At 43.1% G+C, this 8,380-nt stretch overlaps 1 pseudogene; it reads left to right on the top strand.

The window, feature by feature from the left end:
• LOC109941018 (uncharacterized) overlaps positions 1-8,051 on the top strand; it is a 42,534-nt pseudogene extending 34,483 nt beyond the window's left edge.
• Positions 8,052-8,380: the final 329 nt, after the last annotated feature.

Raw genomic sequence — 8,380 nt, forward strand, 5'->3', positions numbered from 1 at the left:
AGTATGTTGCCGCAGGAAAGTGTTGCGCACAACTACTTTGGATGAGGCAAACCCTCAGGGACTTTGGCTACAATCTGAGCAAAGTCCCACTCCTATGTGATAATGAGAGTGCTATCCGCATGGCGGAAAATCCTGTTGAACACAGCCGCACAAAACACATAGACATCCGGCATCACTTTTTGAGAGACCACCAGCAAAAGGGAGATATCGAAGTGTTTCATGTTAGCACCGAGAACCAGCTAGCCGATATCTTTACCAAGCCTCTAGATGAGAAGACCTTTTGCAGGTTGCGTAGTGAGCTAAATGTCTTAGATTCGCGGAACCTGGATTGATTTATAGCATACATGTGTTTATGCCCTTGATCATGTTCCTTATGCATTTTGTTGCTTAATAATGGTGCTCAAGTTGTACAAACACTCCCTGGACCTCACAAGTCTGTTGCAAAGTGATGCACATTTTTAGGGGGAGATGTGTTACAACTTGACCCTTTGAGACTAACCATGTGCTTGAGTTTGATGATTTAGTCTCGAAGAAGGGTTGAAAGGAAAAAGGTGGACTTGGACCATGAAAGACTTCCACTGCACTCTGATGAGAGGGTAACTTATTCCAAGTTCATCTCATGTACTCTTATTGCCTTTGTATTCTTATTGAAGATTTTGGTGAGGCAATGGGGTTCTAGGGCCAAAATTAATCCCGTTTTGGTGTTTGATGCCAAAGGGGGAGAAGATAAAGGCCAAAGAGATAAATGGATCAGCTACCACTTGAGAGATTTTGAAAATAGTAGAATAGAGCTTTTCGTTTGTCAAAACTCTTTTATTGTCTCTCTTGTCAAAAGTTGGCTTCTTGTGGGGAGAAATGTTGAGCTTCTGGTGAGGAGAAATGTTGATTATGGAAAAAGGGGAGTTTTTGAAATCTTGAATCAATTTCTCTTGGAATGACTCTCTTTATGTCTTAACATGTGTATTTGACTTAGAGATAGAAATTTGAGTTGATTTGCAAAAACAAACCAAGTGGTGGCAAAGAGTGATCCATATATGTCAAATTTGAATCAAAACAATTTGAGTTCTTATTTGAATTGATTCTGTATTTGTTCTACTCGCTTTATATTGTGTTGGCATAAATCACCAAAAAGGGGGAGATTGAAAGGGAAATGTGCCCTTGGACCATTTCTAAGTATTTTGGTGATTTAGTGTCCAACACAAGTGCCTAAGTGTAAAATGGTGGACAAAGTACAAATCAAGGATAAAGGTATGTTTCTCAGACTTGGTACATTGTTTTAGAGACTAATGTATTGTGTCTAAGTGCTGGAAACAGGAAAAATCGAATTGGAAATGAGATGGCCTTGTTCAGCCCAAGTCTGCTCAGTCTGGGAGCACCGGACAGTGTCCGGTGCGCCAGGCTGGCTCGAGCAAACTGGCCGCTCTCGGGAATTCACCGGCGACGTACGGCTATAATTCACCGGACTGTCCGGTGTGCACCGGACTATCCGGTGAGCCAACGGTCGGCCGCGCGATCTGCGCGGGACACGTGGCCGAGCCAACGGCTAGAAGGGGGCACCGGACTGTCCGGTGTGCACCGGACATGTCCGGTGCGCCAACGGCTCTCTGGCTGGCAACGGTCGGCTGCGCCATTTAAGGAAAGAAATCGGGCACCGGACAGTGTCCGGTGTGCACCGGACTGTCCGGTGCGCCACGCGACAGAAGGCAAGAATTGCCTTCCCAGATTGCTCTCAACGGCTCCTAGCTGCCTTGGGGCTATAAAAGGGACCCCTAGGCGCATGAAGGAGTACACCAAGCATTCCTAGAGCACTCTTGATCACTCACACTCCAATCCTGCACACTTGTTCGACATTCTAGTGATTTGAGCTCCGTTCTAGTGTGCTAGTCTCTTGAGCTCAAGTCTGGGTCTTGTGTGTGCGTATTTGCTGTGATCTTTGGGTCTTGTGTGAGTTGCTAATCCCTCCCTTGCTCCGTGCTTCTTTGTGAACTTCAAGTGTAAGGGCAAGAGACTCCAAGTTGTGGAAATTCCTTGCAAACGGGATTAAGAAAAGCAAAGCAAAACACCATGGTAGTCAAGTGGGTCTTTGGACCGCTTGAGAGGGGTTGATTGCAACCCTCGTCCGTTGGGACGCCACAACGTGGAGTAGGCAAGCGTTGGTCTTGGCCGAACCACGGGATAAACCACTGTGTCATCTCTGTGATTGTCCTCTTGTGGTTATTGTGTTTCGCTGAGACTTCTCTCTAGCCACTTGGTGATTATTGTGCTAACACTTAACCAAGTTTTGTGGCTTAAGTTTTAAGTTTTACAGGATCACCTATTCACCCCCCCCCTCTAGGTGCTCTCAGCAGTCGGAATGTCATTCTTTTCCAAGATGAGCCTCGCCTTTCGCCTTCCTATAGCTCTTCTTGTTCTCCTTCCCATGTCTTTCTTGTCCCTGGTCATTCTCATTATCGGGACATTGAGCAATAAAATGACCAGTCTTACCGCATTTGAAGCAAGAGTGCTTTCCCCTTGTTTTATTCTTGTTGGGGTACTCCTTGAGTCCTTTAAGTGCGGTCTTGAAGCGCTTGATGATAAGCGCCATTTCATCTTCATTTAGCCCGACAGCTTCTACTTGTGCTAACTTGCTTGATAGCGCCTCCCTGCTGCTGGTTGCTTTGAGAGCAACAGGTTGTGGCTCATAGACGGGTAGTGGACCGTTGAGTGCATCGTCCACGTATCAAGCCTCCTTTACCATCATGCGCCCGCTCACGAATTTTTCGAGGATCTCCTCGGGTGTCATCTTGGTGTACCTGGGGTTTTCACTAATAAGATTGACAAGATGGGGGTCAATTACAGTAAATGACCTTAGCATGAGTCGGACGACATCATGATCTGTCCCAAAACCGTCCATCTTGTGCTTCCGTAGCTTCGTATTTTGTTGACCAGGGTCTTGAGTCTGTTGTGGGTTTGCGTTGGCTCCTCTCCCTGATCATCGCAAATCTCCTCAGCTCGCCTTCTACCAACTCCATTTTGGTGACCATGGTGGTGTCGTTTCCCTCATGAGATATCTTGAGGGTGTCCCAGATTTGCTTGGCGTTGTCCAAGCCGCTCACCTTATTATATTCATCCCTGCACAAAGATGCTAGCAAAACAGTGGTAGCTTGTGCATTCTTATGAATTTGTTAATTTATCATCACAGGGTTATCCGTACTATCGAAATGCATTCCATTTTCCACAATTTCCTAAATGCTAGGATGGAGAGAAAATAGATGACTACGCATTTTATGACTCCAAAATGAGTAACCCTCTCCATCAAAGTGTGGGGGTTTTCCAAGAGGAATAGAAAGTAAATGGGCATTTGAATTGTACGGAATACGGGAATAATCAAAGAATAGTTTTGATTAACCATCTTTTTCTTTGACGAAGAATCATCATCGTCGTCCTCTCTTGGTGAAGAAGAAGATGCATCGCTGTCGTAGTAGATGATCTTCTTGATGCGCCTCTTCTTCTTCACGTCCTTCTTCTTGTGACTTGAGCCTGAGTCAGTGGGCTTGTCGTCCCTTGGCTCGTTGAAGAGGGACTCCTTCTCTTTGTCGTTGACCACCATCCCCTTTCCCTTAGGATCCATCTCTTCGGGCGGTTAGTCCCTTAGATGAAGAGTACGGCTCTGATACCAATTGAGAGCACCTAGAGGGGGGTGAATAGGTGATCCTATAAAAATCAAACACTAATAGCCACAAAACTTAGTTATGATAGAGTTAGTATGGCTAAGTAGCTTGAAGCGAGTTCTTGCGAACACAAATAATCACAGAGAGAGCAATCACAAGAGACACACGATTTTATCCCGTGGTTCGGCCAACACTTGCCTACTTCCACGTTGTGGCGTCCCAATGGACGAGGGTTGCACTCAACCCCTTTCAAGTGATCTAATGATCAACTTGAATACCACGACTTTCTTCCTTATAGTCTTTTTCCCGTTTGCGAGGAATCTCCACAAGTTGGAGCCTCTCGGCCTTACAATATTGATCACAAAGAACGCACAAGAGTAAGGTTGGGAAGAGCAACACACACAAGACTCAAATACGCAGCACAACCACGCACACAAGTCACGACTTGAGCTCGAAACACAACGCATGGAGTTCACAACTCAAATGGAGCTCAAATCACTATCACAAAGAATCGAATGCGTGAAGTTGGAGTCTTGGAGTCTTAGGATGCTTAGTGAATGCTTGAAGTTGGTGTCTTGGAGTCTTAGGATGCTTAGTGAATGCTTGGGTTCCTCCTCAATGCGCCTAGGGGTCCCTTTTATAGCCCCAAGTCAGCTAGGAGTCGTTGGAGAGAAACTTGGAAGGCCATCCTTGCCTTCTGTCGTGTGGTGCACCGGACAGTCCGGTGCACCACCGGACAGCTACTGTTCATGTCCGGTGCACGATTTCTTTCCATACGGAGAACAGTCGATCATTGCAGCTTCGGGCCTGTTGGCGCACCGGACACTGTCCGGTGCCCCCTGTCGACCGTTGGCGCGACCACGTGTCACGCGAAGATTGCGCGGCCGACCGTTGGTGCTGGCGACCGTTGGCGCTGGCGACCGTTGGCGCTGGCGACCGTTGGCGCTGGCGACCGTTGGCTCACCGGACAGTCTGGTGCACCACCGGAGAGTCCGATGAATTATAGCCACGTCGCCTTTTTGCTTTTTCCGAGGGCGACAAGTTCGCCGCGGATGACTCACCGGACCGTCCGGTAAATTATAGTCGTACACCGTCGTCGAATCCCGAGAGCGGCATTTTCACCAGAGACCAGCCTGGCGCACCGGACACTGTCCGGTGCACCACCAGACAGTCCGGTGTGCCAGGCCGAGCTGGACTTTGGCTGCACACAGTTAAGTCTTTTGCAATTCGTTTCTTTTCTTCTCTATTGCGTTTCTAACACTTAGATAAATACATTAGTGTACAAAAACCAATTACTAAGTCTAGAAACATACCTTGTTATGTGATTTGCACTTCTTGCTTGTTTGGCACATAGTAACTCACTTACTATGTGTTGGACACTTAATCACTAAAACATTATAGAAATGGCCCAAGGGCACATTTCCCTTTTAATATCTGAATCTTTATACCGGTTGACACCAATTCGGATGTAAGGGCTACAACGTTCAACGTTCAAGACCACACATGAACAGTTACACGTAATAAGGAAACCTAAAATCAGCAAAAATTGATCTAGAGATCAATTCGAGAATTACAATTGGTATGGTGTGTTTTACTATGTTTAAGTATTTTATTTTTTTAATCTAATTATATTATATTATATTGATCGAGTGTCTAGGTCATGTTTTTTCCATGCCCCTTCACACGGACATGCGGCTAGCAGCTAGGTTTCTATAGTGAATGGCAAACCACAAAACATGTGAAAAATAGTGTTAAAACTGGGTTAGAGTGGATATATTGTTTGAAGAGGGAGTGATTCAAGAGTGGTATATCTTATACGTCTATTTGTCGGACACCCAGAAATGAGGTCCCCTGATTATTTCTGGTGTGCATTCTGCAGTCTGCACCTTCAGTTATTTTGCATTGGTCCAGTACATAATGTGTGTTTTCTCATTGTTGTACATGACACTATACTGCTGATAGAAACAAAAAAACAGCAACAATATTGGATTTCAGGCTTCTATGCTACATATTCAGTGTTGTTCGCTCGTGATGTATCTGTTGCCGCGTGAGCAGGTATTGGCTTAGTTTCTAATGTCCACCTTCCATCTCTGTTTTTCTTCTTTCAGAACTTCTTCGGTGATCTTTTGGACCACCCCTACTGATACAAGCACAATCATTTTGTGGCAAGAAATCACCATATTAGAGTTGACAACCTTCACATCATATGTCATTTTGTCACTGTTTGTGCAACAATGAGTTTATCTTAAGTTCTGTTTTTTGTAATATCGGTTTACTGCACTTAAGTTTTTATAAAGTATCTTTGTTGTCACTTGTAGGAAGAGTTTGACACTCATGATCCAAAGGAGAACACTTTGCTACTCCCTTACTTGAGGAAAAGGTCAAAAATAATTGAGATAGTTGCAACACGTGGTATAGTCTTTTGCTCTATCATAGCCAGGAGTATGTGCTACTTTTAGTAGAGGCATGGTATTCTTGCCTTCTTACAATCTCTTTCTGTTTGCTCTGGTTGTCCTCAGATTATCTTTACATATTTCTAAAGACAAATCAGAGAATCTGCTTTCTGAACGGAAGTCCAGATGAAGTTATCCAAAGTTTATTTTACAAACAAGAATACTGATTCGCTCATTATTGTATCAGTATATGGTTCTCAAAATTTCAGTGCTCTACCATATAGACCAACTCAAACAAAGTATGCTTTGTCAATGCAATTGCTTTTTTATCATGTCATCTTCCTTAAAATTTTCCCAATTGTTCAAGGTTCACCGAGGACAAGATAATTGGATGTTGGTTCCTCTCTTTTTGAGTCTGAGTCCATGAAAATGCCTGGATTTGTAGAGTTTGATGGTGTTAATGGAAAGTTTTGACTTACTATGTTCAAGACAGGTATGCTGAGTCGACTTTGGTAATGGCTAAAAGAAATTGAATCTTCTGTGAATCTGTTCTATTGCCACCTTATCCACAACAAAAACTTACAAAGTGTTTGATTTGAAAAACTACACATTATTGTATTCGGTGTCTGATAAGAATGTTCAAGAAACAAAGACCAGGTAATTTGGTGCTTCCTTCTTCCCGTCTGTTACTGTGTCAGATACTCTTGGTGCTTCTTTCCACTTTTATGTGCAGTAAATTGATCGGCCATGTCTCTTATCATATGGCATAACAGTGATAAGTTTAGCACTTAGGGGATGTTTGGATCTTGGGCTAAAAATTAGTCCATCTTGAGACAATGGGCTAAACAGGGGCTAATAAGAGCTAATGGGTCTAACTACCAATTAGCCTCCACTAGCTCTTATCAGTCCATAATTAGCCCATGTTGAGCACTCTTATCTGGCATCCAAATTTTGAAACCCAGGGCTAATTGAATGAATATGTATCACACACATACATGTTTTCACTTTTTCACACCTACACAGTCACAAATTCAGTTAATAGTTCATAGTTAACAGGTAACTGTAACAATTAACTTGCTGACACTTTAAAGTGCCAGCTTGTACTAAATGAATTCAACAAACAATTAAAAGTTAATTGAATTGCTCACAAATGAATATGTATCACACCCTTACATGATGTCACTTCTTTCACACATACAACCACAAAAGAAGGCTTAAACAATCACACATACATAGATGCTTATTGAAACGAGCATAATTCAGCTAACAGTCACACATACATGAGATACAGTCAAACACACTCTGCATTCTACATCATGTATGGGTGGCTGGGGACAAAAACACCAGTCTCAAGGCCGGTGGAGGACTGACAGGAATGAGGCTGTGGACTCCGGGGACTAGGGCGATGGGTAAGAGCAGCATTTGGGTTCGGGGAGGTAGCATGGGGTGCGAGAGCGGGGAAGGGAGTGATGGTGGTGCATGGTGAATGAGAAGGTGAGAGCTGGAAGACAATAGAGATGAGCAAACTAGCAGGAGTAAGACTTAACAAAGAACTTAATGACTGTGAATTCAATAAGAGAAAAAAATTTATGGCCATTGTTCCTTTGGAACGATAGGCATGTCTCATTACACTTTTTCTTATTCTTTTTCAGGTATCTTCCTCTAGAATGCTTTGACCTCAGCAAAACATCATTTGTTTCATCTAAGGTAACTATATCTAGCAACTGTTCTACCTATTAATGGGCTAACTGATGAAAATATATATGGCTAGAGTGTTGGTCAGACATCGGTGATGGACCAGCACAAAGGTGATAATACTTTTAATATAGTTCTATTAATGACAAATCCTGTATGCAACTTCTATGATGACAATGTCCTTCATATTTACAAGTTTGTTTACTTCTCATGCTCTATGATTTTGTGGCATATGCATGGTTTATGAGTTTGTTTGACTGATACTAATCTATACTTGTTTTATCCATTACCAGGTTCCTTCTACTGGTATTAAGTATTTTTTTTAAAACATGAATATTATGCAGCACATGATTACATGCATGATCTTTCCTATGGTAGACGAGGATTAGTACTAGCGTGATGCCAAGGTACAAAAGTTGTGGATGGAGGCTGATTCTTGTGGATGTAAGTTTGATTTATTCATTCCCAGATTGAGCATGTTGTGCGTTTGATCTAGATTTATGGTAATACAATCTTCCATTTCCTCTATACCTCAAGAGCTTCTAAATTCTAAACAATGCTCCCAGGCTATCAAAGTCTGAACATGTTGTATAAGGCTCTAAATTCTAAACTAGCTTCTCAGTGTTTCATCAACCTCGATGC

This window comes from Zea mays, chromosome 7 (assembly GCF_902167145.1).
Source record: "Zea mays cultivar B73 chromosome 7, Zm-B73-REFERENCE-NAM-5.0, whole genome shotgun sequence".
NCBI lineage: Eukaryota > Viridiplantae > Streptophyta > Magnoliopsida > Poales > Poaceae > Zea > Zea mays.